Below are 16,543 nucleotides of genomic sequence, written 5' to 3' on the forward strand. Positions count from 1 at the left end.
TGTGTGTGTGTGTGTGTGTGTGTGTGTGTGTGTGTGTGTGTGTGTGTGTGTGTGTGTGTGTGTGTGTGTGTGTGTGTGTGTAGGTAAGTAAGTAAAGAAATAAAACAACAGTAAAAATACATTTGAAAATAAGAGTAGCAAGGCTATATACAGACACCGGTTAGTCAGGCTTATTGAGGTAGTATGTACATGTAGGTATGGTTAAAGTGACTATGCATATATGATGAACAGAGAGTAGCAGTAGCGTAAAAGGAGGGGTTGGCGGGAGGTGTGACACAATGCAGATAGCCCAGTTAGCCAATGTGCGGGAGCCCTGGTTGATCGGGCCAATTGAGGTAGTATGTACATGGATGTATAGTTAAAGTGACTATGCATATAAGATAAACAGAGAGTAGCAGCAGCGTAAAAAGAGGGGTTGGGGGGGTGCACACAATGTGAATAGTCCGGGTAACCATTGGTTACCTGTTCAGAAGTCTTATGGCTTGGGGGTAAAAACTGTTGAGAAGCCTTTTTGTCCTAGACTTGGCACTCTGGTACCGCTTGCCATGCGGTAGTAGAGAGAACAGTCTATGACTGGGGTGGCTGGGGTCTTTGACAATTTTTAGGGCCTTCCTCTGACACCGCCTGGTGTAGAGGTCCTGGATGGCAGGCAGCTTTGCCCCAGTGATGTATTGGGCCGTACGCACTACCCTCTGAAGTGCCTTGCGGTCAGAGGCCGAGCAATTGCCGTACCAGGCAGTGATGCAACCGGTCAGGATGCTGTCGAAGTTGCAGCTGTAGAACCTTTTGATGATCTCAGGACCCATGCCAAATCTTTTTAGTTTCCTGAGGGGGAATAGGCTTTGTCGTGCCCTCTTCACGACTGTGTTGGTGTGTTTGGACCATTCTAGTTTGTTGTTGATGTGGACACCAAGGAATTTGAAGCTCTCAACCTGCTCCACTACAGCCCCATCGATGAGAATGGGGACGTGCTCGGTGCTCCTTTTCCTGTAGTCCACAATCATCTCCTTAGTCTTGGTTACGTTGAGGGATAGGTTGTTATTCTGGCACCACCCGCCCAGGTCTCTGACCTCCTCCCTATAGGCTGTCTCGTCGTTGTCGGTGATCAGGCCTACCACTGTTGTGTCGTCTGCAAACTTAATGATGGTGTTGGACTCGTGCCTGGCCATGCAGTCGTGGATGAACAGGGAGTACAGGAGGGGACTGAGCACGCACCCCTGGGGAGCTCCAGTGTTGAGGATCAGTGTGGCAGATGTGTTGCTACCTCCCCTCACCACCTGGGGGCGACCCGTCAGGAAGTCCAGGATCCAGTTGCAGAGGGAGGTGTTTAGTCCCAGGTTCCTTAGCTTAGTGATGAGCTTTGAGGGTACTATGGTGTTGAACGCTGAGTTGTAGTCAATGAATAGCATTCTCACATAGGTGTTCTTTTTGTCCAGGTGGGAAAGGGCAGTGTGGAGTGCAATAGAGATTGCATCATCTGTGGATCTGTTTGGGCGGTATGCAAATTGGAGTGGGTCTAGGGTTTCTGGGATAATGGTGTTGATGTGAGCCTTTACCAGCCTTTCAAAGCACTTCATGGCTACAGACGTAAGTGCTACAGGTCTGTAGTCATTTAGGCAGGTTGCCTTTGTGTTCTTGGGCACAGGGACTATGGTGGTCTGCTTGAAGCATGTTGGTATTACAGACTCAATCAGGGACATGTTGAAAATGTCAGGGAAGACACCTGCCAGTTAGTCAACACATGCCCGGAGCACACGTCCTGGTAATCCGTCTGGCCCCGCAGCCTTGTGTATGTTGACCTGTTTAAACGTCTTAATCACGTCGGCTACGGAGAGCATGATCACACAGTCGTCCGGAACAGCTGATGCTCTCATGCATGCCTCAGTGTTGCTTGCCTCGAAGCGAGCATAGAAGTGATTTAGCTCGTCTGGTAGGCTCGAATAAAGCGCAGTTCTGCCTTCTTAACAACACTATCAACAAGGCAGGTCCTACAGGCCCTAGTTTTTTCACATCTGGACTACTGTTCAGTCGTGTGGTCAGGTGCCACAAAGAGGGACTTAGGAAAATTTAATTTGGCTCAGAACAGGGCAGCACGGCTGGCACTTACATGTACACAGGGAGCTAACATTAATGATATGCATGTCAGTCTCTCATGGCTCAAAGTGGAGGAGAGTTGGACTTCATCACTACTTGTTTTTGTAAGAAGTGTTGACATGCTGAATTCACAGAGGTGTCCGTTTAAACCCCACAAGACATGCTACCAAAGGTCTCTTCACAATCCCCAAGTTAAAATCAGACTATGGGAGGTGCACAGTACTACATAGAGCCATGGCTACATGGAACTCTATTCCACATCAGGCAACTGATACAAGCAAAAAAAACAGATAAATACACCATATGGAACAGAGGGGACTGTGAAGAGACACACAAACAGGCATAGACACACATGATTAGACACGCACTCTACACACACGTACACATGGATTTTGTATTGTAGATATGTGGTAGTAGAGTAGTGTCCTGAGGGCACATACATAATGTGTTGTGAAATGTGTTATGAAAGGTAATGTCATGTAATATTTTAAATTGTATACAACTCCCTTAATGCTGCTGGATCCCAGGAAGAGTAGCTGCTGCCTTGGCATAATAAATACAAAATACATTTTAGTAATTTAGCAAACGCTCTTATCCAGAATAACTTACAGTGATGACTTCATACATTTTCTCGTACTTGTCCCCCGTGGGAATCAAACCCACAACCCTGGCATTGTAAGCACCATCCTCTACCAACTGAGCCACACAGGACGAATACAAAAACAAATACATAATAAATGCCTTGTATCATATGACGCTATACTTACTATAAAGTCAGACACCTTTGGTCATTCGTAACACATACATAAAGGCTTAATACAAATGTATTAACACTTAGGGAATTATCACTAACAGCTAAAACAAACTTAAAACATACATTTCCTTTAATTTGTACATTTTTAAAGCAATACATATACATTAAGTTTCAAAAAGTCCAACAATGCAATTACATTGAACATTATACAGGCTGTGAACAATATAGCTTGTCCCTGAGCTGGCGGACAAATGGTTCTTGCCTCTCTTCCTGCTGGAGGTACTGCATGTTGGTTCCAACCTTAAAGGTAACAACAAAGAAAGTTAGCAGGTCTGTTAGGAAATGTCTTTGTCCCACCATCTGGATAAGGGTATTTCTGTGCTGCGCCAGAAACTCTAAATGGGAAGATGGGAAACTCCATTCAATTCGTATTATTATATACATTTATAAATCTCATGATGTGACTATGAGACATGGCTGTATCTAGAAGGATTTGTATTTAGCTGAGCCTGCTAGCTAGCAAAATTTCGTCTAGCTAGCAATTGCTGTGAAGTCACCAAAATAACTTGAAATAACGATTAAGGTAACTACAGTATGTAATTTAGCTCAACACTTTACTACAAACTAATTTAAATTACAATAAATAAAGGTTAACTTAATTGTTTTTTGCTGTCCAGTGGGAGCACAAGTGGGGCATTTGATTTGTGAACTCATCACATGATCTGCTTCTTGTCAGCAACACTGAAAAAGTACTTCCAGGTCACGGAATTTTTGAAAATATTCCAAATAAAAGTCCACCATGTAATAGTAGGAAAGTAAAATAATGTATTATTTGGGTTTTAAAACATGTTCCATGGTCAAAAAAATGTCCCCAATGCAAATCACTGCATATGGAATACATATGGGCTTAGAGCAAGAACTATTCTGGGTGCCGCAGTATTGTAGGGAATACTCAGTAGGGTCTGTAGAATGTACAGTACCAGTCAAAAATTTGGACACACCTACTCATTCAAGGGTTTTTCTTTATTTGTACTATTTTCTACATTGTAGAATAATAGTAAAGACATCAAAACTATGAAATAACACATGGAATCATGTAGTAACTAAAAAAGTGTTAAACAAATCAAAAACATTTTATATTTGAGATTCTTCACAGTAGCCACCCTTTGCCTTGATGACAGTTTTGCACACTCTTGGCATTCTCTCAACCAGCTTCATGAGGTAGTCACCTGGAATGCATTTCAATTAACAGGTGTGCCTTGTTAAAAGTTAATTTGCGGAATTTCTTTCCTTCTTAATGCGTTTGAGCCAATCAGTTGTGTTGTGACAAGGTCGTGGGGTGGTATACAGAAGAGAAACGACAGTCCATCATTACTTTAAGACATGAAGGTCAGTCAATCCGGAACATTTCCATAACTTTAAACATTTCTTCAAGCGCAGTCACAAAAACCATCAAGCACTATGATGAAACTGGCTCTCATGAAGACCGCCACAGGAAAGGAAGACCCAGAGTTACCTCTGCTGAAGGGAATAAGTTCATTAGAGTTACCAGCCTCAGAAATCGGCAATTAACTGCACCTCAGATTGCACCTCACAGAGTTCAAGTAACAGACACAACTTAACATCAACTGTTCAGAGGAGACTGTGTGAATCAGGCCTTCGTGGTCGAATTGCTGCAAAGAAACCACTACTTAAGGACACCAATAAGAAGACGAGACTTGCTTGGGCCAAGAAACACGAGCAATGGACATTAGACCGGTGGAAATCTGTCCTTTGGTCTGATGAGTCCAAATTTGAGATTTTTGTTTCAACCGCTGTGTCTTTGTGAGACGCAGAGTAGGTGAACAGATTATCTCCATGTGTGGTTCCCACCATGAAGCATGGAGGAGGAGGTGTGATGGTGTGGGGGTGCTTTGCTGGTGACACTGTCAGTGATTTATTTACAATTCAAGGCACACTTAACCAGCATGGCTACCATAGCATTCTGCAGCGATACACCATCCCATCTGGTTTGGGCTTAGTGAGACTATCATTTGTTTTTCAACAGGACAATGACCCAACACACCTCCAGGCTGAGTAAGGGCTATTTGACCAAGAACGAGAGTGATGGAGTGCTGCAACAGATGACATGGCCTCCACAATCACCCGACCTCAACCCAATTGAGATGGTTTGGGATGAGTTGGACCGCAGAGTGAAGGAAAAGCAGCCAACAAGTGCTCAGGATATGTGGAAACTCCTTCAAGACTGTTGGAAAAGCATTCCAGGTGAAGCAGGTTGAGAGAATGCCAAGAGTGAGCAAAGCTGTCATCAAGGCAAACGGTGGCTACTTTGATGAATCTCAAATCTCAAATATATTTTGATTTGTTTAACACTTTTTTTGGTTACTACGTGATTCCATATGTGTCATTTCATAGTTTTGATGTCTTCACTATTATTCTGCAATGTAGAAAATAGTAAAATAAACAAAAACCCTTGAATGAGTAGGTGTGTCCAAACTTTTTACTGGTACTATATATTATGGTTTCATGGGCCTCTGAAAAATACGCAGTGTTGCTGGCCTTTTACTCCACCCATTCCATTGGTGTCCGAATCACATCACATGCGCTTACTGCACAACAGAAAACCTGCTAACCAAACAACAGTCTAGGGCATGCTCACTGAATTAAAGGTCAACTACACTCAAAAATCTACATTTCTTAGATTTTTCCCAGACCTCAAATGTCATCCCCTGATGTGGTTTAAATATTGTTGTGAACAGAGAAAATCCAATTTGTTTGTTTTTCTATTCAACAAGTGTGAGAAAAAAAATGTGGGAAATCCGAAACCTGGAAAAACAAAACCAAGAAAACAGAATTTGTGAAAAAAACGAAGTAGGCATAAAATAAAAATGAATTTTAAAGGCCCTACCAATGTTTTTTTGCTGTGCATGACTGCACTTTAGAGTGTGTGTCATCCTGCAGAACTGCATTTTGGGGGAAGTTGAGGTCAGGTCCAATATTGCACCCAAGAGGAAAAGAGTTGGGGCCATCCTAGAATTGTTTTAGTGAAATGTAGTATAATATAGACAATTTAGCAGACACTTTTATCCAAAGCGAATTAGAGTTCTGCGTGAATACATTTTTTACATATGGGTGGTCATGGGAATCAAACCCAATATCCTGAAGTTGCAATGCTGTACCAAGATGCATGACAGCCTCAATTTAATATGATTTACAAGGCCTTTATTAAGCGGTGCTTATGCCACTCTTTATAAACCATAGGTTTATGTCCTATTTGGCATAATGGGTTATGTCACATTTGACATTGGTGGTTAAGTCACACAGTTATGCCACATTTATGAACCCTTTATAAAGCATGACATATGGTTATAGATGATTTGTAACACATTTATGTAATGTTTATGAAGGCTTAATGAAGCCTTTATAAGCCGCACATCATTTAAAGCGGGACCTAAAAACGTCCTCCACCATAAAATTATGATTGTGAGTTGATTCCAATTCAAAGTACAATTTCAGATCAACTTCAGCCATTTGAAAAGTCCCTTCACTTAGAAAAGCTGGCGTGTGTGAGAGCAAAATCACTTGACCTTGACACCTCTGAGAATTCAGTGCAGAATTGAGTGTCAAATAAATGCCTGGTTCTACATTTTGGCACCAAACACTGCCAAAAAAATTACGGCCCAAAAATAAAACACAAGTTCACCACATTACATTGAAACATTTTACAGAGGTCCTCCTCTACTTTACGAAATGGGGCCATAACTGGCCTGACCAATACACATTTAGGAGGGGGCTCAACCCATTTAAAGTGGTACAACCCCGCTATCCCAGCCAAGCAGCCCTCCTCCTGCTCTGTAGTATAGATCAGTTCAGTTCTTCCTCCCTCTGACTGGCTGCTGAAATTCATTACTGCGTTCCATTACAGGGCCAAGCAGTTTGGACCTGGGATGAGAGGGACAATCAATACAGTCAGTATCTGCCCCTTCTAATCTCTGTCGCCTGTGTCAGGCCTGCTATCTGTAATAGATCTCAGGGATTAGGATGAATTCTTAAGACACTGTGCTGCCACTCGAGAGCCAGCTGAGTGTGCCGAGGGTGCCAGTGCAGGCCCACCGCCACCGTGAGCCGAATGGGGAATGCCGCTAGCGGCCAGAACCAAGCCGCAACAGGAGAGGAGAGCGGTAGCCTACGCAAGGTGGATGAGCAGTGGGGCAGGCAAGGTGAGAGCCCATGTCATTTCTCTAATCCTTCTGGCATTTTTACTTTCACCGGCTGGTAGATAATGAAAATGAAAAATGAAATGGAAAACTTCCCCGGCTGCAGGTTTTAATCTGTTGCATGCTTTAACTTTTTTTTTTTTTTTTTTTACACGTTTGGCAGTTTACTGCTGAGTCAGTTGAGATGTCTTTAGGTTTTTTTCAGGAAACTAGATGGGATACATAGGAGTGGAATGGGGTGTGAATAACGTAGTACTTTAGTAAGCTTTACACGTACAATGATTAAAATAGCTATTTGAAAAACTGAAATGCTATGTTTTCCAATAACTGTTTCCATATTCCTCTTCACAGTTAGCCAGTTAGTTACGACATTGTTACAAAGAATACACCTAACCTTATTGCTGCCGGCAGATAACTTCATAATTGTGACTAGTGCATCCGAAAAAATAAGGCCCATTGGTTACCCAACAAGGAATCTTACAAGAGGATCTGGCTGGTTGACTCTAGAATTCAGTTTTGTACGCTTTCACACCATCACACCATGGGCATCAAAGACTTACAGAATAACACCTGCCAGACCTTAGTAATAGGGTGGCAGGTAGCCTAGTGGTTAAGAGCGTTGGGCTAGTAACCGAAAGGTCGCTGGTTTGAATCCTTGAGCCAGCTAGGTGAAAATCTGTCATTGTGCTCTTGAGCAAGGCACTTAACCCTAATTGTTTCTGTAAGTCGCTCTGGATAAGAGCATCTGCTAAAATGGAAAAATGTACTTCTTCTCAGCAGTGGTCAAAGCACTAATAAGTCTGTAAGCCCTGTTTTGTCTCCTTCTCTCCTCACACATGGCTGAACTACAGCAGGCATGTCCAATCAGAAATAATATGCTAGCGCGGAAGGAGCTTACATGTTTGTGAAAGAAAAACGAACTGACGGGTGCAAGCCAATTAGAGAACGGTCACATCATGGGTGTGTGTGTAAATCAGAGAAGTGCCAATGATGGGCCCTGTTATTAAATGAACATTATCTTTCTCACAGAAAAAAGTGGGTCATTTATTTGAAAGCTTATACTGTACATAAGGCTGACATAATGGTTACATGACACCTGACATAAACATGAGTATTATTTGTGTTTATTCTAGCTGTCAAGAGACGGTTTCATTATGTCATTGTCAATGTCGCGTTGCAACAATCAGCTTGGATTTCTATCTAAGTTACACTTTTAATGTTCAGAGAAATACTGTGTCAATATGAGAGCACCAGAAGCACAATGGACAAAGGAATGGGAAGTGAGCAAAATAAGTATATTGTCACCAATCAGTTTCAGTTTCAAATCAATCAATCACTTTCTTTAACCACAGTTCTAACCAAAATCTGCTAACTGACACCGCACAAACCTGTCCCTTTTCTGAAGCACATTGCAATTAACCTCGAGCAGCCATGGGTCCGGCAGAAGCCGAAAACATGCAATAGTCAAAAAGTCATTTCTGTAACTCCGGGATGATGACAACGCTGAACTCTTAATGCTGAAACGCAATTGCCCCTTCCAAGTTCAGTTGAAGATTAAGAAGTCAATTTCAATAGCAAAATGTGCAATAAGTCAAGCAAAAAGTTAAGGGACATGCTCTCTTAAAGGGACATGCTCTCTTAAAGGGACATGCTGTCTTAAAGGGATGAGCCACAGGAACGGCAATGGCAGCCATCTTTGATTGCCAATGAAAAATATGCAGTCAAAACTGACAGATCCATTACACAAACAGCATGAAAATGAAAAGTAAAAAAAACACTGAGTGGTTTAGCCTTGCAATGTTTTATAACTTTAAAACAGCCGTATAAACGTGTGCATGTGCCTATCACATCACCCTTGTGACAGTGTCACAAAATGGACATTGTTGATGTTAGTTGAAGAATCAAGTTGCCATAACATGTCACCGGTGGAGGCTGAGGGCAGGATGGCTCAAAATAATGGCTGGAATGGAACAAATGGAATGGCATCAAACACATGAAAAGAATGTTTTATGTATTTGATACCATTCCACAGATTCCGCTCAAGCCATTACCACAAGCCCGTTTGAACCCAATTAAGGTTCCAGCAAACTCCTGTGCATGTCACGTATGTTATAACACCTCTGGGGTCAAAGTCTAATTCTTATAAGAGCAGTCGATTACATTTCTGTTGGTATGTCCTTTTGGCAGCTGTATCACTGGTGCTGAAATGTAGCTGTTATCTATCTACTAATACTGCTCCATATCAAACAAGTTTGCTTTGAGTTAAATAATGTATAAATGCATCAACATGTCTACGCATAAAAAATAAAAATAAATGAATGAATAAATAAATAACTAGAGATATAGATAAATAACATAAAGAAATTGGAGGCAATTAATTGCAGTCCTTTGCTCAAGCACATATTACAAGAGGCCTGTCTCTTTGAGTGGGAGATTAGTTGAAAAGAGAATTGCAGTGGGTTATGCAGTACACAAAGCACTTCACTTTCATTTCCATCCCTGACACCGCACAAACCTGTCCCTTTGTCTAAGCACATTGCAATTAACCTCGAGCAGCCACGGGTCAGGCAGAAGCCGAAAACATGCGACAGTCAAAAAGTAATTTTCGTAACTCCGGAATGATGACAACGCTGAACTCTTAAAGCTGAAATGCTATTGCCCCTTGTTTTTGGCTCAATCATACTGAACACTGAGCGAGTGGTGGATTCATGCATACATAACCTAAGGCAAGGAACGGGAGTTCAAAAGGAAAATAAAGGACAAAAGGAATTACTAGAGTCTTGTGTTTTTTCCAAGTAAGCTTTATCAAGGAGAGGGCGATGATGCAAATGACTGGAGAATTCAGTGGTTTATTGAAGCCGTAAACTTGACGCTGTTCACGGCACACTGACACTTGGATGCTTTCCACGGGTTTCGGCTCTTTTTCTTCATTTTTTGATTTATTTATATCCTACTCATTCTCAAAATGGTTTAATAATCCATTTCAATGCTGTGTCCTCCAAATGTCTCTCCTTAGAATCCTACATTAAAAGACAGCATTATATATTATATGCATACTCTATTAAATTGAATATTACTCAGTCTCAGACCAAGCCTAAAGAACAGCCATGGGCAGGGTCTAAGGTCAAACGCCAAGAGTCAGAATCACAACTTCTGACCAGCACAATGCCGTACACCTGTATATCCATTGATACTCATAATCCAATGCTACTAAGCTCTATTGCATCTATCTGAAACGTCAATGCTAACACACTCAAACCTCTTTGCTCGTTTGCTATGTTCCCTCTCTCTTCCTGTCTCTCTCTCTCTCTCTCTCTCTCATTACCCTGTAAGCAGGTGAGAGCTGTCTGACCAGCCTGTCTGCAGCTGCTAATTGTCACCCGGGTGGAAGCAGACGGTGTTGCTAGCAGCACGTCATTGTCGTGGCGATCAACCTGACAAGGCCATGACAGGCCCCTTGTCTGCCCACGAAAGTGCAGGGACATTGTTGTCGCAGTAAAAGGTCTGACACAGGGCTTGCTGTGCCCTCTTCCTGGATCCTCAGATCCTGCACTCCCAGGGGCTCTTTTGCTGTCGTGGCACAATGCCACTATCTGTGACTGTGCAGCTGTCGCAATTCATTCTCTACGGTTGCCGAGTGACTAGAGTCCAGAAATGTTTTTCTTGCTCCGTTTAATTCAGTGGTAAAATATAGTCTCCTGTAGAGGTCCCTGAGCGAAATGCCATCACACAATCATAGAGTTATATGTTTCTCCCAGCCCTCTAGCCTCTTTGAAGTCTCCCTGCGTATTGCCTTGTCATTGTATTTCAATGTACTTCTACATACAGTACCAGTCAAAGTTTGGACACACCGACTCATTCAAGGGTTTTTGTTTATTTTCCTATTTTCTACATTGTATAATAATAGTTTTTTTTTATTTATTTTTATTTCACCTTTATTTAACCAGGTAGGCTAGTTGAGAACAAGTTCTCATTTGCAACTGCGACCTGGCCAAGATAAAGCATAGCAATTCGACACATACAACAACACAGTTACACGTGGAATAAACAAAACATACAGTCAATAATACAGTAGAAAAAAAGTCTACATACAATGTGAGCAAATGAGGTGAGATAAGGGAGGTAAAGGCAAAAAAAAGGCCATGGTGGCGAGGTAAATACAATATAGCAAGTAAAACACTGGAACGGTAGATCTGGAGTAGAAGAATGTGCAAAGTAGAAATAATGGGGTGCAAAGGAGCAAAATAAATAAATAAATACAGTAGGGGAAGAGGTAGTTGTTTGGGCTAAAGTATAGATGGGCTATGTACAGGAGCAGTAATCTGTGAGCTGCTCTGAAAACTGGTGCTTAAAGCTAGTGAGGGAGATAAGTGTTTCCAGCTTCAGAGATTTTTGCAGTTCGTTCCAGTCATTGGCAGCAGAGAACTGGAAGGAAAGACGACCAAAGTAGGAATTGGCTTTGGGGGTGACCAGTGAGATATACCTGCTGGAGCGCGTGCTACGAGTGGGTGCTGCTATGGTGACCAGTGAGCTGAGATAAGGCGGGGCTTTACCTAGCAGAGACTTGTAGATAACCTGTAGCCAGTGGGTTTGGCGACGAGTATGAAGCAAGGGCCAACCAACGAGAGCGTACAGGTCGCAATGGTGGGTAGTGTATGGGGCTGTGGTGACAAAACGGATGTGTGAAGACATCAGAGCTATGAAATAACACATATGGAATCACATAGTAACCAAAAAAAGTGTTAAATAAATCAAAATATATTTGAGATTTATCAAAGTAGCCACCGTTTGCCTTGCTTTTCCAACAGTCTTGAAGGAGTTCCCACGTATACTGAGCACTTGTTGGCTGCTTTTCCTTCACTCTGAGGTCCAACTCATCCCAAACCATCTCAATTGGGTTGAGGTCGGGTGATTGTGTAGGCCAGTTCATCTGATGCAGCACTCCATCACTCTCCTTCTTGGTCAAATAGCCCTTACTAAGCCTGGAGGTGTGTTGGGTCATTGTCATGTTGAAAAACAAATGATAGTCCCACAAAGCGCAAACCAGATGGGATGGTGTATCGCTGCAGAATGCTATGGTAGCCATGCTGGTTAAGTGTGCCTTGAATTCTAAATAAATCACTGACAGTGTCACCAGTAAAGCACCCCCACACCATCACACCTCCTCCTCCATGCTTCATGGTGGGAACCACACGTGGAGATCATCTGTTCACCTACTCTGCGTCTCACAAAGACACGGCGGTTGAAACAAAAATCTCAAATTTGGACTCATCAGACCAAAGGACAGATTTTCACCGGTCTAATGTCCATTGCTCGTGTTTCTTGGCCCAAGCAAGTCTCTTCTTCTTATTGGTGTCCTTAAGTAGTAGTTTCTTTGCAGCAATTCGACCATGAAGGCCTGATTCACACATTCTCCTCTGAACAGTTGATGTTGAGATGTGTATGTTACTTGAACTCTGTGAAGCATTTATTTGGGCTGCAATCTGAGGTGTAGTTAACTCTAATGAATTTATCCTCTGCAGTAGAGGATGTGGCGGTCCTCATGAGAGACAGTTTCATCATAGCACTTGATGTTTTTTGCAACTGCACTTGAAGAAACTTTGAAAGTTTTTCAAATGTTCCAGATTGACTGACCTTCATGTCTTACAGTAATGAGGGACTCTCATTTCTCTTTGCTTATTTGAGCTGTTCTTGCCATAATATGGACTTGGTATTTCAGCAAATAGGGCTATCTTCTGTATGCCATCCCTACCTTGTCACAACACAACTGAAAGAAATTTCACAAATTACCTTAAGAAAATGTCTCCTAATTTTTCATTTAATTTTACATACTTGTTATTATTTTATGAAAAAAAAAATTCTCCCCAATTTCGTGGTATCCAATTGGTATTTACAGTCTCGTCCCATCGCTGCAACTGTGCACCAGGATCTCTAGTGGTACAGCTAGCACTGCGGTGCAGTGCCTTAGACCACTGCGCCACTCGGGAGGCCACAAATGAACTTTTAACAAGGCACACCTGTTAATTGAAATGCATTCCAGGTGACTACCTCATGAAGCTGGTTGAGAGAATGCCAAGAGTGTGCAATGCTGTCATCAAGGCAAAATATAAATATATTTTGATTTGTTTAACATTTTTTTGGTTACTACATGATTATATATGTGTTATTTCATTGTTTGCAGAAAATACGGTTTAGAAAATAGTAAAAAATAAAGAAAAAACCTTGAATTTATTTATATTTATTTATTTTACCTTTGTTTAACCAGGTAGGCATGTTGAGAACAAGTTCTCATTTACAACTGCGACCTGGCCAAGATAAAGCAAAGCAGTTCGACACATACAACAACACAGAGTTACACATGGAGTAAAACAAACATACAGTCAATAATACAGTACAAAAACAAGTCTATATACAATGTGAGCAAATGAGGTGAGATAAGGGAGGTAAAAGCAATAAAAAGGCCACGGTGGCGAAGTAAATACAATATAGCAATTAAAACACTGGAATTGTAGATTTGCAGTAGGGGAATGTGCAAAGTAGAAATACTGGGGTGCAAGGGAGCAAAATAAATAAATAAATACAGTAGGGGATGAGGTAATTGTTTGGGCTATTTATAGATGGGACATGTACAGGTGCAGTGATCTGTGAGCTGCTCTGACAGCTGGTGCTTAAAGCTGGTGAGGGAGATAAGTGTTTCCAGTTTCAGAGAATGAGTAAGTGTGTCCAAACTTTTGACTAGTACTCTAACTACAATGCTAATATCACATCTTTCCCAGTCAGAGTGTCTGTCTTGCATTCCTCGCCACTGTAGCCTACTTCTAACAACAAACTGAAGAATAGGGGTAGCATGGAGTCCATACCGCCTTTTATCATTATAACGTAATTTGCTTTGTTCACCACATGGTCCAAGATCATTTCTAATAGTCTCTGACAGTCAGTATTCAACGTCTACACCACTCTCGCCATTTCCCAACACTGGAGGGAACTGACACGAAACTCACGAGCTGGAGCAGGCAGTAGTAATCTCCTCTACACGAGCTGGAGCAGGCAGTAGTAATCTCCTCTACACGAGCTGGAGCAGGCAGTAGTAATCTCCTCTACACGAGCTGGAGCAGGCAGTAGTAATCTCCTCTACTCGAACTGGAGCAGGCAGTAGTAATCTCCTCTAAACGAGCTGGAGCAGGCAGTAGTAATCTCCTCTACTCGAACTGGAGCAGGCAGTAGTAATCTCCTCTACTCGAACTGGAGCAGGCAGTAGTAATCTCCTCTACACGAACTGGAGCAGGCAGTAGTAATCTCCTCTACACGAGCTGGAGCAGGCAGTAGCAATCTCCTCTACACGAGCTGGAGCAGGCAGTAGTAATCTCCTCTACACGAGCTGGAGCAGGCAGTAGTAATCTCCTCTACACGAGCTGGAGCAGGCAGTAGTAATCTCCTCTACACGAGCTGGAGCAGGCAGTAGCAATCTCCTCTACACGAGCTGGAGCAGGCAGTAGTAATCTCCTCTACACGAGCTGGAGCAGGCAGTAGTAATCTCCTCTACACGAGCTGGAGCAGGCAGTAGTTATCTCCTCTACACGAGCTGGAGCAGGCAGTAGTAATCTCCTCTACACGAGCTGGAGCAGGCAGTAGTAATCTCCTCTACTCGAACTGGAGCAGGCAGTAGTAATCTCCTCTACACGAGCTGGAGCAGGCAGTAGTAATCTCCTCTACACGAACTGGAGCAGGCAGTAGTAATCTCCTCTACACGAGCTGGAGCAGGCAGTGGTAATCTCCTCTACACAAGCTGGAGCAGGCAGTAGTAAATAAATAAACACACTCCATTACTATGCAATTACTAGAGTGGTAATGTAACAACATGGTAATACAATTGTGTTACTACTTGAGTGGTTACTTTGTTACTATACAGGTGTGAGAGTAACCAGCGCATCTTTGAATCAGGTTACAAACATTGGGTTTACTTTACCTCCCTCCCTCCTCCTTTTCCTCTCTTCCCTCCTTCCCTCTCTACCTTTACCCACCACCCTCCTCTCCTCCTTTTGGTATCCATCTCTGAATGACATAATAACCTAATGACATCCTGTCATTGGCAGATCACATTAATCTTGTCATAAACAGCGCTATCGACAGAGCCATTCTCAATGAAAGGCAGTGAAAGAGGATGCCAGGCGGCAGTAATTGTTCAGATTTGGAGTGGATCGATGGGTTTGGCATTGCACAAATCACGCTGCCACATAGGCACACAAAAAGCTGACGGCCAAGGGGCTGGGCTTCCCACTAACACAATCAGCCATTCAACTTATCTGGCAGATTTCAGCTGGGGCGAAGGTGGCTCATTCTTCCTGAATGTTTTCTCTGGTTAAAGCTGGGGACTTAGTTTGTTTACATAGCTGTCACAGCCTGATGGACCTGTTAGTCTATGAGGTGTACTCTAATATGTATTGATAATCATACAGCGATCGTAATGGTAATAAACAACCTTTGTCACGGAAGCCAGGAGAAGGAGAGTAAAATGGATTAGATGCGTATTATATTCCCGTTTCTTGGCCATATTTCAGTCAATTTAAGCATCAGCCAAGCTCATTGCATATTCTGTCAAGCACATATGGTGTTGTGTAATTTAAAAAAAATAAAAAAATAAATCCAAAGTTATGGAGCACTTGGAGGCCCAGTGCAGCAAAACAACTTAATGTCAGTCACTAATCCAGTTGCAGGTGTTCCGAAATTAAGGCTCAATTACAGTAAATTGGGTTTCACAGATTTATTCAAATTAGTTTAGAATCACACCAAAGTAAATATGCTTACCTGGGCAGAACGCATCCCGTAGAGGGCTTGTTGAAATAAAAATAAATTTACATTTAAAATAGCCTGGAAACTGAATCAAGGGCTAAGCCTGGTTTGAGTCGGTGTTTCTCTCAGCCTTAATCAAAGTTTTGATATGCAGTGACATATGTTCCACGGGGTGTTGACATGGATCTCAAGAGACAGGGAAGGTAATCAGTTGTTAATATACTACCACCCTTTAATTAGGTTGCAAAAAAACATTGACTTCATGTTCATGCAATGCTCCAGCCCACATATCCGATCATATCTGTGCCCCTTCCAGGCTCCGAACCTTTATGTGCCGTTTCCTAGTTACTGAACCACAGAGAAGATGTAGGATAACTACGCTGTATCTTAACAGGTTAAGACCCAGAGCATGTAGAAACGGCATTATGACTTCTGTTCATTCAAAACCAGCAAGCAGATTTGAGATAAACATTATTTTTTTTAATCAGAATTGATGAACTCTGAGATTATAGATTATCAAGGTATATGCTTTGTTACCCTGAGGCTACTACGCTATTTTGGTAAGAGAAATTAAGCCACCGGAGTCGATTGTAAGAATGATCTAAGAATGGTCTAACTATGGTGACAAAATAAAAAAATCAATAACGTAACTTTCAACAGAGAATAAAGTGTGCTTTCATTCTGAGAA

This window comes from Salvelinus namaycush, chromosome 20, assembly GCF_016432855.1.
Source record: "Salvelinus namaycush isolate Seneca chromosome 20, SaNama_1.0, whole genome shotgun sequence".
In the NCBI taxonomy this organism is placed as follows: domain Eukaryota; kingdom Metazoa; phylum Chordata; class Actinopteri; order Salmoniformes; family Salmonidae; genus Salvelinus; species Salvelinus namaycush.